Genomic DNA, 14573 nt, shown 5'->3' with positions numbered 1-14573 from the left:
GAAGGAGAGATAAGTGATGATTGGAAAACATCTAACACTATATTAATCCAGAAAAAGCCCAAACCCGCAACAGCTGACCTAAGGCCCATAGCCTTGACAAACATTTCATACAATTTTTTTATGGGAATCCTCAGACAAAAGTTGGAAAAACACATGAGACACAGACAACATTAGCGACCTGCAATCAGGCTCCACAGAAGACCGAAGAATTAGACAATTTCTACATACTAAAATACTGCATTAATGAAAGTTACAAAATGAAAAACGAACTGATTGTTTACCGTTGATGAGGTTTCAGGCCCCGCTCCACTGCTAGTGCAGTGCTCTGCACCCTGTGACCTCACTTGATTTTAAAATGGCCCTTGATTCAATAGACAGAAAAACAGTTATCACAGCACTGATGAATTGCAAAGTCCATCCTAAAATTATTAATCTTGTTGCAAATATATATACAGATGACCTCACTTATATATTTCTAAATGGAATTAAGCAGACAACAATAAATATAACAAATGGTATAAGGCAAGGATGCAATGCCTCGATGTTCCTGTTTACAATTTTAACCTATGAAATAATTACAAAATTAGAAATGATGGATACAGGCTTTAAAAATAAACACTTCAGAATATCCATTATATATTATGCAGATGACAGCTTACTCTTATCACACTCAATAGAAGAAGCAACAGGAAAAATATACAGCAAATACCAGAAAAATATGGATTAATAATAAATAAAGAAAAAAACAATATACTTATATTAACAAAAAAGAACAAAAAATTAGTATTGAAAACATTCTAGTAACACAAAGTATAACATACCTATGAGTCAAAATAACTAACAACAAACACTGCTTCAAGGGCTTCAAAAAAGAAAGACTAACCAAAGCTAGTGAGTTAGCTATCATTACATAGTGTGATAGCAAGATGCTGTAATAGATTACTCATTGGCAAAACTTACTGGAAGGGAAAGGCACTGTCAGCAGTACTCTTTTCAGCTGAAATTATGGAATTCACTGAAGAAATTACTAAATTACAAAGAATAGAAAACGCCGTCTACAGGACAATATTACAAGTCCCAACCTTTGCCGCCAACAGTGTCCTAAGAGGGGATATTGGTGCCTCATCTTGCTATGCCAGAGACATGAAAATTAAATTACCGGTACTATTTGCTAAGCATTTACTGAAAGAAGACAGAAATAACTTGTCCGAAAATATATTCCTTAGAGAAATAGAAAACACTAACACAAGTGGACTAAAACCTTAAAGAAATATGTGAATGAACTAAATATAACACAGCTTGATAGCCTGACAAAGAGTAATATAATAGAAAAAGTAAGGAAATGGGACTCAGTGAAATGGAAAAACGAGATACAGACAAAGTCACCATTAAGGATATATGAATTATACAAAAAGGACCTAAAAGAAGAAACGTGGGCAGACAACACATTGGGAACAAAATTAATATTAAGAGGAAGAACTAATACCCTAACTTTAAACTGGAGGAACAGGTTTCAGAGGAAAAGTGAAGAGTGTCCGTGTTGTGGTGAAGAAACAGAAACTTTAGAACATTTTCTTCTGGACTGTGAAGAATATGAAGAAATAAGACAAAATATTTTTTTTTTATACAGAACACAGAAAGCCAAAGCAGAGACTACTTAATAGCCAATATATTAATGTTTCAGTCATTATCACTGTAAGAAATTGAAGACAGAAAAAAATATATAAAAATCTTGATCAGAAGAAAAAAGAAAATGCACCAAAACTAAAAGACTCAACAACGCCAATCAAGAATAAGGACCATAAGTGGGAGCCGTTACAAAGGCAATCCCACGCCTACTACTAGACTAGACTACTAGACTGGTTCTGGTGCTTGTGTGAGTTTTGATAGATAGGTAAAAATTCCAAGTGCATTTTTTAGTTAGAATTTTATGTTCGCGATGTTTGTATACGCCGTATTGATTGCTGAACATGCCATAATGTTATGATTGCATTGAGCGTTAAATGTTGTGTGAGGAAATTACTTCCTTAATTTTAAACTAAATTTAAGATGTACCGTATATTTTCCCTTGTATATTCCCGAACCCTAGTGTCATATAACAACTTGAGTCGGATCAAGCTATACGATACGAGACGGTAAGATCATTTACAGAGTGATTAATAAGTGATAAAAGAGTGATTTTAATAATATTGTCCAGCAAATAAAATAAAATATAAAGATTAAATACAGAAAAAAGGAGAGCACAAAACTGGGTGTGTACATCGGTGCCTGAGGTTGCTTGAAACCCCCTGGTTGTGACTGCTGTTGCTGCTGTTGTTGTCTCATCTGCACGAGTTTTTGATGCTGGTACCATTGCTGCTGCTGTTGAGCCATGCTTGCCTGACCTGGCAGTACCCCCATTGGTGGCTGCTGTACCTGCATGGGTTGACTGGTAGCCATTTGTGTGACTATCCCACCCTGCATGCTGGTCTGCATGTTCCCTTGGATGCGAGGCTGCATGCCACCAGGCTGTATACCTGGCTGCAGGGAGCCTTGAGCAGGTACTTGCAATCCACTGGTGTTTTGGGGTATCATAATCATCCCTGGCTGACCAGCACCCTGCAGATTTTACTGATGTTGCTGCTGCTGCTGTTGCTGTTGTTGTTGCTCCTGCTGAATTTGTCGATGCCTGATAAAAGCTGCCATGAGCTGAGGGTGAGTTTTGAGTATCTGTAAAACCTCAGATTGTTGATGTGGGACTGAGGGGTTCTTCAAATTCTGTAAAAGCTGCTGCAATGCCTGGGTTGCATTTCTCTGAGGCTGACCCGCCTGGCCAGGTTGCCCTGGCTGGCCTGGCGGTTCCATGACTGATGCTGGGCCCGGCTTGACGTCTGACTTGTCATCAGTCATCTCTGAGGGAGTGGAATGATTGCCTGAGGCATTGTCCTTAGTGTGAATTGATGTTGGCATCACTGTATTCTCACTATTGGCATTAGTTGTTATCATGCCTGGTTGGGCAGTGGGTGGGAAGGAATTTTCCCCACTTGATGTATTGGTCATAGAACATGAACAGTGTTGAGATGCAAGGCTAGAAATACCCAATGTGGCAGCAACCGATGAGACGGGAATGGCAGGAGATGTTCGGCTGGCCATCTGGTTCATGACGGCAGAATCACTGGGAGTGCTGTACGGAGGAGGGGGGATACTGGGCCTGGACCCCGACATTATTTCATTCTGAGAAACACTGGCAGGGAATTGACCCAAAGTACTGTTACTTGTGGTGGGAGCTGTGGTGATTGGCCCACTAATAGGCGGGCCACTCATCACCTTATTGCTGGGTTGGCATAAAGATGTTGGATGAGACACTTGATTATTAGCCATTGGATGAGTGGCAGACATCACACTCCCGGACAGATGTGCCAACCAAGGGCCTGGAGGACGGGCTACAATACCTGCAAGAGAAAACATGCAGGATGTAGACATACTTCATCTGGCAGTGCAGCCAGTGCAACAAAAACATTGAAGAAAGTATACATTTAGATGGGGACATGATGAAGAAAATAATAACAACATTGATTGGACCAAGGTTAGAGTATACAGCGGTTGTTTGGTCACCACACAGGGTAAAAGATATAAGGAAACTCAAAAGGATTCAAAGGATTGTAACTAAGATGGTATACCAGAACTATCGTCTGTCATACAAGACTAAATTGGAGGAGCTGGGCCTACCAACACTTGAAGAAAGAAGAGAAAGAGAAGACCTGATAGTGTTGTACAGGAATACAAGTGGAATGGACATGTTGGATAGAAATGGTTTAATCGAGATGAAAGGAAGGAGGCAACAAAGAGGACACAGCAAGAAATTGAGAAAGGGGACTTGTTTGAAAGTTGCAAGGATGAATAGTTTTAACATCTTTGCCATATTATTCACTTTAGAGGTAAATTTGAGGTGTTCATTTCGGTTTCTCACACTTGGCCCCCGCATTGTGTACTTTCATATCAAATTCGGCCCGCCGTAGCGAATGAGCCTGACACCCCTGAGTTACTCTTAATCGACCAGGGGTGTGGAGTCGGAGTCGGAGTCGGTAAAAATATCTCCTACTCCGATTCCTTTACATAATCAATTCTCGTATGATGCACTTGGCTGCACTACTAAAACAGTGTTGCCAATTTACGAAATTTTTCTACAAATTTGTCCGAGGCAAGTTTTTATATGAGCTCTTGTGAGATTTAAAAAAAAATTCATGTATTATAGTTTTTTTTATGGAAATGTGGATTATTATACTGTGAATTAATGAGATAACTTACAAGAGCTAGACGATGTCGTATAAGACGTACCCAACGACACGTGCCGTACCGGACGAGTCTGATTCCTGTAATTTGTTCGTGTGCGTCTCCACTCAGCACTGAATCTGTGCTAGGCTGCTCAGAGCTCAACATTGGGTTGCAGTGTCGTATCCAGAGTTTTTCCCAGAGGGGGAAACACTTGAAAATTTTCCCAACAACATTTGGCACCAGAAGTAGCGAGCGCTCTTTGATGTTAAATTCTACCAGAAAGAAAGGAAGGAGGAGGGGAAGGTTGAGTTAGGGGAAGGGAAAGGAATAAAGGAGGAAGGGAAGGGAAGTTTGACTAAGGGGAAGAAGGAAGAAAGGAGGAAGGGAAAGTTGAGTTAGGGGAAGGGGAAACATGGAAACATGGAAATGCAGGCAACAGAAAGCCTATTGGCTCATTACGAGGTCGCCCGCTTGGGTGATTTAATCTGCTCGACCGCCACTTGGGGCTTGGTGAGCAGATGAAAGCACCTCGATATTGAGGAGCAGATGAAAGCCCCTCGTTATTCAGTTTACTCCCGACGCAGCGAAATGACGGTCGCTTCTATATTTGAAGGAGTTGATGGTATTCGCATTTACTACTTCTGAGGGAAGATTGTTCCAGTGGCGGATGACTCGGTTTGAAAAGAAACTCCTTCCAATGTCTGTGTTACATCGACTCGACTGAATGGGTAAACCGTTATTTCTAGTTCTTGAGTTGGTTTGCAGTTCAAAGAATTTGGAGTAATCGACGTTATTGAACTTTTTTAGATACTTGAAGACTTGAATCATATCCCCTCGTAGGCGTCTTTTCTCCAATGTAAAGAGATTGAGTCGCTTGAGTCGTTCCTCGTACGGTTGAGCCCTTAAGGTTGGAATCATCTTTGTGGCGCGTCGTTGAATCCTTTCCAGTAAAGCAATGTCCTTTCTGTAATTAGGAGACCAGAACTGTACTGCATACTCGAGGTGCGGTCTTACCATGGAATTATACAAGGATAGCATCACGTCTGGTGTTTTACGCTCGAAGTTCCTCGCTATGAACCCGAGCATAGTGTTGGCTTTGTTGTACGCTTTTTTACAGTGATTCGCGGGTTTCAGGTCACTGCTGATAGTGACTCCAAGATCCTTTTCCTCCTGCATCGCCTGCAGAGGTCTCCCATTCATGATGTATGTGTGGTTACTATTTTGGGACCCAATGTGCATGACTTTGCATTTGTCAACATTAAAAGACATTTGCCATTTTTCCGACCATTCGATAATGTGATTGAGGTCTTTCTGAATGATTTCGCAGTCGGTCTTTGTGAGGGCCTCTCCACCCACCTTGGTGTCATCTGCAAATTTCGATATTGTGGATTTCAGTCCTGATTCTAGGTCATTGATATATATGATAAAGAGGATGGGTCCCAACACTGACCCTTGAGGCACTCCACTAGTGACTGGAAGCCAATCGGAAGGCTGTCCGTTGAGTAGTACTCGCTGTTTTCTGTCGGTGAGCCAATCTCTTATCCACGCGATCAGATTGGCTCCGATGCCCGCCGAGTGCAGTTTCTTAAGGAGTCGCTCGTGCGGTACCTTGTCGAAGGCTTTCTGAAAGTCCAGGTATATAACATCACTGGGGATGTGGGCATCCCAGTTTTTGTATATACCTTGGAAGAAGTCTAATAAATTCGTTAGGCAGGAGCGCTTGTTTCTGAAGCCATGCTGGGTGTCGGAGATTATATTATTGTTTTCTAGAAACTTAACAAGTTTATCTCTAATAATCTTTTCGAGTATTTTTCCTGCCACTGATGTCAAACTTATGGGCCTGTAGTTTAATGCAACGCTTTTGTCTCCTTTTTTGAAAATCGGTGTTACGTTCGCCATCTTCCAGTCTTCCGGGACCTTGTTTAGTTGAACTGACCGGTTGAATATGTTAGTGAGTGGTTGAAGTATTTGTTGTTTAAGCTCTTTTAATAACCGCGGGGACAAATTGTCGGGTCCCGTTGACTTGTTCGTGTCGAGTTTGTCCAAGTATTTTTTTTTACTTCTTGGTCGCATATTGAGTCAATTTCCAGCGGCGTGATCTCACTCGGCGGGTCAGGACCCTCGGGAATGGTTTCGATGTCCTCGACTGTGAATACGGATGCGAAGTTACTGTAGAGGATTCTGGCCATCTGTTTACTGTCCTGAGTTACAGATCCAGTCTCGTCTGTCAGAGGACCAATATTGGATTTTACTTTCTTTTTCAATCTTATGTACGTGAAGAATTTCTTGGAGTTAGTTTTGATTTCGCGCGCTATTTGCTTTTCATAGTTGCGTTTGCTACTCCGAATAAGGCTGCGACAAGCTCTGAGGCTCTTGTGGTACTGTGTGCTGGCTTCGGCCGTAGCATTCTCTTTCATCAAATTATAATTCCTTTATTTTAGGTTTACTGTCCTTTTTATTTCTCTGGTCATCCACGGTGGATCTACGGCCCCATTTACTCGCCTGGATTTCGTAGGCACTGTAGCTTCTCTACTTGCAACAGCTTATCTTTGAAGACGTTCCACGCGTTGTCGATTGTATTGTCGGTGATGCCAAGTTGGTCCCAGGTCGTAGGGGGAAGCAGCGCACGGGCTAAGTTGAAATTTCCTTTTTTGTAATCTGGTATCACTGACGGATTATCTACGAGTTTGTGGCATATGTTGATATTAAAACGGATTAAGTGGTGATCGCACCCATTAAGTTTCTCACCAACTGTACAGTCGCGAATGAGGTTGGGGTCGCTTACTAATACCAGATCCAGCAGATTGTTTTCTCTTGTTGGTTGAGTTACAACTTGAGTGAGGAACGAATCCTCCACCATTTCTATAAGCCTGTTACCCTCTTGATCTCCAGTCATCAGTCCCCAGTCAATGTTAGGGCAATTAAAGTCCCCAATTATAATTGCTTCCTTGCTTTGTGTTAGAGAGTGAATTTCTTCGTAGAGGGCAGTGTCATCGGCTGCCTGTTGTTTCGGAGGCCTGTATACGGTTGCAAGTGTTAGTTTCTTGTTATTTGCGGTTATTTCCACATAGACAGAATCGTATTTCTCTGCGTTCTGTTTGTCTATTTTTATGGCAGGGAGTGTACTTTTTACGTAGCAAACTACTCCTCCTCCTTTCTTGTGCTTTCGACTTTTGTGGAAGCTTTCGTACCCAGGGAATGACAGTTCGGATTCTAGATGTGTAGAGTTGGCCCAAGTCTCTGTGATGGCTACCACATCTGGTTTCTCTGTTGCAATATACGCCCTAATTTCGTCCTTTTTGGGTATTAAACTACGTGCATTTGTGTACATGATAGAAATGTGGCCGTGACGAGTTGTACCAGTTCGCTTGTCGGAGGCGTCGTTAGTTACACAGTTTCTTGTGAGTCGCACTGACGCTGAAAGGAGGAAGGGAAGAGAAGGGAAGGGAAGGTTAAGTTAGAAGGGGAAGGAAGAAAGGAGGAAGGGAAGGGAAGGGAAGGGAAGGTTGAGTTAGGGAATGGGGAAGGAAGAAAGGAGGAATGGCAGAGAAGGGAAGGGAAGGTTGAGTTAGGGGAAGGGGAAGGAAGAAAGGAGGAAGGGAAGGGAAGAGAAGGGAAGGTTGACTTCGGGGAAGGGGAAGGAAGAAAAGAGGAAGGGAAGAGAAGGGAAGGTTGAGTTAAGGGAAGGGGAAGGAAGAAAGGAGGAAGGGAAGGGAAGGGAAGGGAAGGAAGGTTGAGTTAGGGGAAGGGAAGGAAGAAAGGAGGAAGGAAGGAAGAGAAGGAAGGAACGTTGAGTTAGGGGAAGGGGAAGGAAGAAGAAAGGAGGAAGGAAGGAAGAGAAGGAAGGTTGACTTGGGAAGGGGAAGGAAGAAAGGAGGAAGGAAGGAAGAGAAGAGAAGGAAGGTTGACTTAAGGAAGGGGAAGGAAGAAAGGAGGAAGGAAGGAAGAGAAGGAAGGTTGAGTTAAGTGGAAGGGGAAGGACGAAAGGAGGAAGGGAGGGGAAGAGAAGGGAAGGGTGAGTCAGGGGAAGGGGAAGGAAGAAAGGAGGAAGGAAAGGAAGGAAGGAAGGGAAGGTTGAGTTCGGGGAAGGGAAGGAAGAAAGGAGGAAGGAAGGAAGAGAAGGGAAGGGAAGGTTGAGTTAAGAGGAAGGGGAAGGAAGAAAGGAGGAAGGGAAGGGAAGAGAAGGGAAGGGTGAGTTAGGGGAAGGGGAAGGAAGAAAGGAGGAAGGAAGGAAGGAAAGGAGGTTGAGAGGGAAGGGAAGGAAGAAAGGAGGTAGAGAGGGAAGGGAAAGTTGAGTTCTGGGAAGGCAGGAAGAAAGGAGGAAAGGAAGGAAGGAAGGGAAGGGAAGGTTGAGTTAGGGAAGGAAGGAAGAAAGGAGGAAGGGAAGGAAGGAAGGTTGAGTTCGGGGAAGGAAGGAAGAAAGGAGGAAGGAAAAGGAAGGAAGGAAGGTTGAGTTCGGGGAAGGGGAAGGAAGAAAGGAGGAAGGAAGGAAGGAAGGTTGAGTTCTGGGGGGAAGGAAGAAAGGAGGAAGGAAAGGAAGGGAAGGAAGGAAGGTTGAGTTCGGGGAAGGGGAAGGAAGAAAGGAGGAAGGGAAGGGAAGGGAAGGTTGAGTTCGGGGAAGGGGAAGGAAGAAAGGAGGAAGGGAAGGGAAGGGAAGGGAAGGGAAGGTTGAGTTAGGGGAAGGGGAAGGAAGAAAGGAGGAAGGGAAGGGAAGGGAAGGTTGAGTGGTATAGGTCCAACTCGGCCCATAACCATCTCGGCCCATTCGATGTAACCAACTCGGCCCATCGCCTGTGCCAAGTCGGCCCATTTGTGATAGCCAACTCGACCCATTGCCTGTACCAACTCGGCCCATTTTTGACAGCCAACTCGGCCCACCTTTAGCAGAATAAGGGTATTTACTCAAATATTATAATGTTTTCGTTCTTCTTTTCCTCAGGTCAGATCAGATCAGATGAAGTCGTCCAGTATAGCTTTTGCAACAGCACTGAATTTGTTCGTCAATCTTGCTTCCTTTTCTTCCACATACACTGAATAAGTTCTTAGTACTTTTCTGTATTTTTACTTTCTTCAAATGTATATTTGAAATGCTGCAGAACACACGCACCGCAATATTACGCAATGGTAGGTGTAAAGGTTTTATTATTCCTTTCCATACATTATTTAATGACTATAATAACAACTGCATTTATATATAGGACAAATCCTTTCCTTAAACATTATAAATTATTTGGTTGTTGTTATAATTGTTTGAAAAGAAAGAAATGCTGAGAGAGAGGGGACCGGATGGAGGGGAGATAAACGAGAGGAAGGGGAGATAAGAGAGAGAGAGAGAGAGAGAGAGAGAGAGAGAGAGAGAGAGAGAGAGAGAGAGAGAGAGAGAGAGAGACGAGCGACGTGAAATACCTTGCACCGTTGCACGGTGGTGATGCAGCATCGTGATGAAAAGTGGTTTGGGATTTATATAATTCTGGCGGAATAATCTTGACACTACCACACAAGTGTCTCACTGTAATAGGTGTTTCGTATATGGAGTTCAATGCATTGAATCCTCATTAAACCTGAACCATAGCTTACTTAATTTGGTTAGGAACCTGCTTTATACAAGCACTTAAGTGTCTCATTGTAATAGTTGTTTCTTATATGGAGTTCAAGGCTTTGAATAATTTTCGAGACTGAACCATAGCTTACTTAATTGATATGGTTACGAACCTACTGCTAGACTTCAAGCAGCTAGGACAACATGGCTGACCAGTGCTTGATATGCTGTGAAACTGTCCGTCCCCGCCAGGTAAGAAGATTTACCTTTAAAGTAAATAGTACTCCAATGACATGTCACACATGTCATGTGTAATAATAATCTTGTATGTTTCAAACTGTAACGTGTTCTTTACATATGACAGGAAGCACTGCAATGTGATGGATGTAGCTACTGGCAGCACCGGACCTGTGGAAGTGGGATCACCCGGGAGCAATAAAGGGCTGCTGTTAAAGAAGGTTATATTGACTGGATGTGTCACATGTGTATTCAAGAAAAACAAAGTCCGGGGGGAAACTTGTGTAGTTTCGAATGCAAACACGGAATATTTTGAGGATGCAGTGGCAATGAGTGATGTGCATAGCGAGAATTTGGATTCTTTTGAAGGTGGAGTGTCAAATGTCAGTGGTGGTTCTTCAACTGGGGATCCTACGCCAATGGAAATGTTTCCCTCAAGGGAAACAGTAACATATGAAAAGATTGATTCATCTTCACAAAGAGGAAATCCGAAACCTATTGACAGCACCGGCTACTCTTACACACTAAAAAGAAAAACTAACGTGAGGATTCATTGGTGGTGTGTGGTAAGAAACAAAAAAAATCTCATGCCTGGCGACAGTAAAAGAAGTGGGTAACACTTTTATTAGAGGGCATGCTGAACACTGCCATCCACCCGAGACCAGCTGTGCTGTAAAAAGTAAGGTGTGTACACTCGTAAAGGAAAAGGCAATGGAAGACGTCTTTCGCCCTGCTTCTGATATTGTTGACGAGGTACTTCGGGAGCAAGTAAATCCTACCATTCATGTTTCATGTCTACCGGCTCCATTAAATCTTGCAAGGCAGGGAAAATGTAAACGGAAGGCAAATCGACCACGAGAACCGCAATACCTCGATTTCGAAATTAGCGATGCCCACATTCCTGAACACTTTTTGCAACGGGACATTACTGTCGGAGAGAGACGGCATTTGTTATTTGCCACAGATGATCAACTTAAGTTACTATCTAAAGCGAAGCAGTGGTATGCCGATGCTACTTTCAAAATAGTACGCAAACCATTTACACAACTGTTCAGCATCCATGCATTTGTAAAATATGATGGGCAATTGAAGCAAGTTCCCCTTTTGTTTGTGCTTATGTCAGGAAAAAGGCGCAGAGACTACAAAAAAGTTCTTTGTGAGATAAGGGAGCTGATAGGTGAGCATGCCCTTTAGAGGAAGGGGAAGGAAGAAAGGAGGAAGGGAAGGGAAGAGAAGGGAAGGTTGACTTCGGGGAAAGGGAAGGAAGAAAGGAGGAAGGGAAGGGAAGGTTGAGTTAAAGGAAGGGGAAGGAAGAAAGGAGGAAGGGAAGGGAAGGGAAGGGAAGGGAAGGGAAGAGAAGGTTGAGTTCGGGGAAGAAAGAAAGGAGGAAAGGAAGGGAAGAGAAGGGAAGGTTGACTTCGGGGAAGGGGAAGGAAGAAAGGAGGAAGGGAAGGGAAGAGAAGAGAAGGGAAGGTTGACTTAAGGGAAGGGGAAGGAAGAAAGGAGGAAGGGAAGGGAAGAGAAGGGAAGGTTGAGTTAAGAGGAAGGGGAAGGAAGAAAGGAGGAAGGGAGGGGAAGAGAAGGGAAGGGTGAGTTAGGGGAAGGGGAAGGAAGAAAGGAGGAAGGGAAAGGAAGGGAAGGGAAGGGAAGGTTGAGTTAGGGGAAGGGGAAGGAAGAAAGGAGGAAGGGAAGGGAAGGGAAGGTTGAGTTAGGGGACGGGGAAGGAAGAAAGGAGGAAGGGAAGGGAAAGAAAGGTTGAGTTAGGGGAAGGGGAAGGAAGAAAGGAGGAAGGGAAGGGAAGGGAAAGGAAGAGAAGGTTGAGTTAGGGGGAAGGGAAAGGAAGAAAGGAGGAAGGGAAGGGAAGGGAAGGGGAAGGAAAAAGGAGGAAGGGAAGGGAAGGGGAAGGAAGAAAAGAGGAAGGGAAAGGGAAGGAAGAAAGGAGGAAGGGAAGGGAAGGGAAGGTTGAGTTAGGGGAAGGGGAAGGAAGAAAACAGTGTTTAAAAGTTATGACAAAAAGAGCATACAAAATCTGTTCCAGCAGTTCCCCAAAATTTCCCCAAAAATATCCCAGGGGGGGCAGTCTGCCCTCCCTGCCCCCCCCTCTGGCTACGCCACTGTTGGGTGGTCTTTTAAGTACAGCCTGTTCATTATGAGGTCTGGATGTCCAATTCATGTTAAACAAAAAAGGTCAGGCTGAATCTGTGATCGTAGCGTGAATCGTAGTGTAGTGTGAAATGACCGAGTGTGGCAAATGTGCAGTGTGGCATGGCGTGGATGGGTGTTATGTTGTATGATGTGGGTGGGTGGTGGGTGGTTTGGTGTGGCTGAGTGTGATCTGTGATGTGGCTGTGGCTGTGACTAAGTAATATGGTGTGTGGTGTTGCTGAGTGTGGTGTAAATTGTGGTGTAGCTGGGTCTGAGGTGTGATGTGATGTTGCTGGGTATGGTGAGATGTGGTGTGGGTGGGTGTGATGTGTGGTGTGGTGTGGCTGGGTGCAGTGTGAGGTGTGGTGTGGCTGAGTGTGATGTGTGGTGTAGTGTGATGTACGATAAGGTGTGGCTGGGTGTGATGTGCGAGGTGGCGTGACTGGATGTGATGTGAGGTGTGGTGTGACTGGGTGTTGTGAGTTTGTGTGATGTGTTGTGTGGTGTGGCTGGCTATGGTGTGAAGTGTAGTGTGACTGGGTGTGATGTGTGGTGTGGTATGTGTGGGTGTGGTGTAAGGTGTGATGTGGTTGGGTATGGTGTGAGTCATGGAGTGACTGGATGTGATGTGTGTTATGTGGCAGGGTGTGGTGTGACCCAAATATAGGTGTGATATATCATGGGGTGTGGTTGGGTGTGATGTGTGATGTGGAGTGACTGGGCGTGGAGGCAGGCAGTGACGCCTCTCAAGGTTAAAGCGTCAATACAGGCCTTATAATGCAAAGATTTCCCTAGATTGCACCACAAAGCCGCTGTTGTGCACAAATTTTCCCAGTCCCGATTCGTCATGCGAGATACATATATCTATTACGGCATCTGTAGGATATGTTGATCTTCCTTTGCTTTTAAGATTGATAAGGGAGTAGATGGAGGAGGCAGTGGCGCCTCTCAAGGTTAAAGCGTCAGTGCAGGCCTTGTAATCCAAGGATTTTCCTAGTCTGCACGACAAAGCCAGTGTTGTGCACAAGTTTTCCCAGTCCCGCGGGAAGCCTTGTAAACATACTCCATCACGTGCTACCAGTGTTTGTTGGGTCATTTTCTGTTTCAATACATCACACAAACACCAGAACGTCAGCCGATCCATGGAGATTAAAATGAATAAATGTGGCAGTTTCTAAAAAAAAGTTTGTATCATGTTAACATGCATATTTTTTTCTTTACTAATGTTTATATGTTGAGTAATTTTCAGTTCCAACACATCACACAGACACCAGGGAAACACTTTCTATCAACCTCAGCCTATGCATGGCGATTAAATTGAATAAATGTGACAGTTTATAAAAAGAAGTCTGTATCATATTAACATGCTATGTGGTGTGAGGTGTGATGTGGTTGGGTAAGGTGTGAGCCGTGAGGTGTTGAGTGACTGGATGGGATGTATGGTGGGATGTGTAGTGTGGGGGGCTGGGTGTAATGAGTGGTGTGGTGTTAGGTGTGACGGAATGCGGGAGTCTAACGGCCGGAGGGGGGTACATACTTAATACTTACAATACATACCGTTTACCGTTGATGAGGTTTCAGGCCCCGCTTATACATACTATACTTAATATCTACCCTTGTGATCTTTAGTACATTCCATTCTTAACCTAAACTTCCTGGCATTACAGTACATGTGTAAACTACCACATATGGAGTAAATTGCTGTCGTTGGGCATGTGTAAACTACAACAAATTTTTTTTAAATGCTTTGGTCTTCGCATTCATAGGCATCACAGCATCTAATATTCTATAAGTTTAGCCATAGTCTATGGTTCAGCTTACTGCTTACCTGATGAAAGGCTTGTGTGCGCTAAATGGTCGATACAGTTTCAAGATGGGAACCTGCTGAAGACTTTGGCTGCAGAGGCTGGAGATTTAAAATGGTAGGCTACCACGTAACGTGCGTGGTACAGCGCCGCCGTGGCAAATCTACTCTGAGAGCCTTTAATTAAGGACCGACTGGCGACTGAGTGAGTGATAATGACTCCTCACTGAAGGAGACTCACGCAGGGGAGAGTGTTGTCAACAGCGGTGATGTCGCTTTATCTGTCAAATTACTAATCGCTTGTTGTGATTTTGACGGAGACTTGGTGTTGATAGTAATACCTGTAGGGCACAAATAACATCATATCTGCAGGTTCTACAATCGTCCAAAAACTCATGTTAATCATTGATTTCTTGAACCTTTGAACGTCGAAAAACACGAAGTCGGCAACTTTACCGTCTGTTCATCTTTATTTTTAGCTCTGGCTCATTCGCGTTCAGTATGTGTCATAAATTTACTTCTTCCTTGCCGTCGGTTTAACCTCGTGTTTTCTTTTAACCTTCATATTAATAATATTAATTTAAGCAGTGACAT

General features: G+C 43.8%; 1 long non-coding RNA gene across 1 annotated transcript; it reads right to left on the bottom strand.

Annotated features, from left to right (window-relative positions):
- Window positions 1-706: 706 nt before the first annotated feature.
- Window positions 707-14210, bottom strand: LOC126999747 (uncharacterized). The gene is made up of 2 exons (XR_007753543.1): window positions 14004-14210; window positions 707-3431 (listed from the first exon to the last, which is right to left on the bottom strand). It is a non-coding gene; the product is annotated as an uncharacterized LOC126999747 (long non-coding RNA).
- Between the last annotated feature and the right edge of the window lie 363 nt (window positions 14211-14573).

The sequence above is a fragment of the Eriocheir sinensis genome, chromosome 2 (assembly GCF_024679095.1).
Source record: "Eriocheir sinensis breed Jianghai 21 chromosome 2, ASM2467909v1, whole genome shotgun sequence".
NCBI lineage: Eukaryota > Metazoa > Arthropoda > Malacostraca > Decapoda > Varunidae > Eriocheir > Eriocheir sinensis.
Note: the sequence above shows the minus strand (reverse complement) of the source record. Positions and strands in the feature narration are given on the sequence as shown.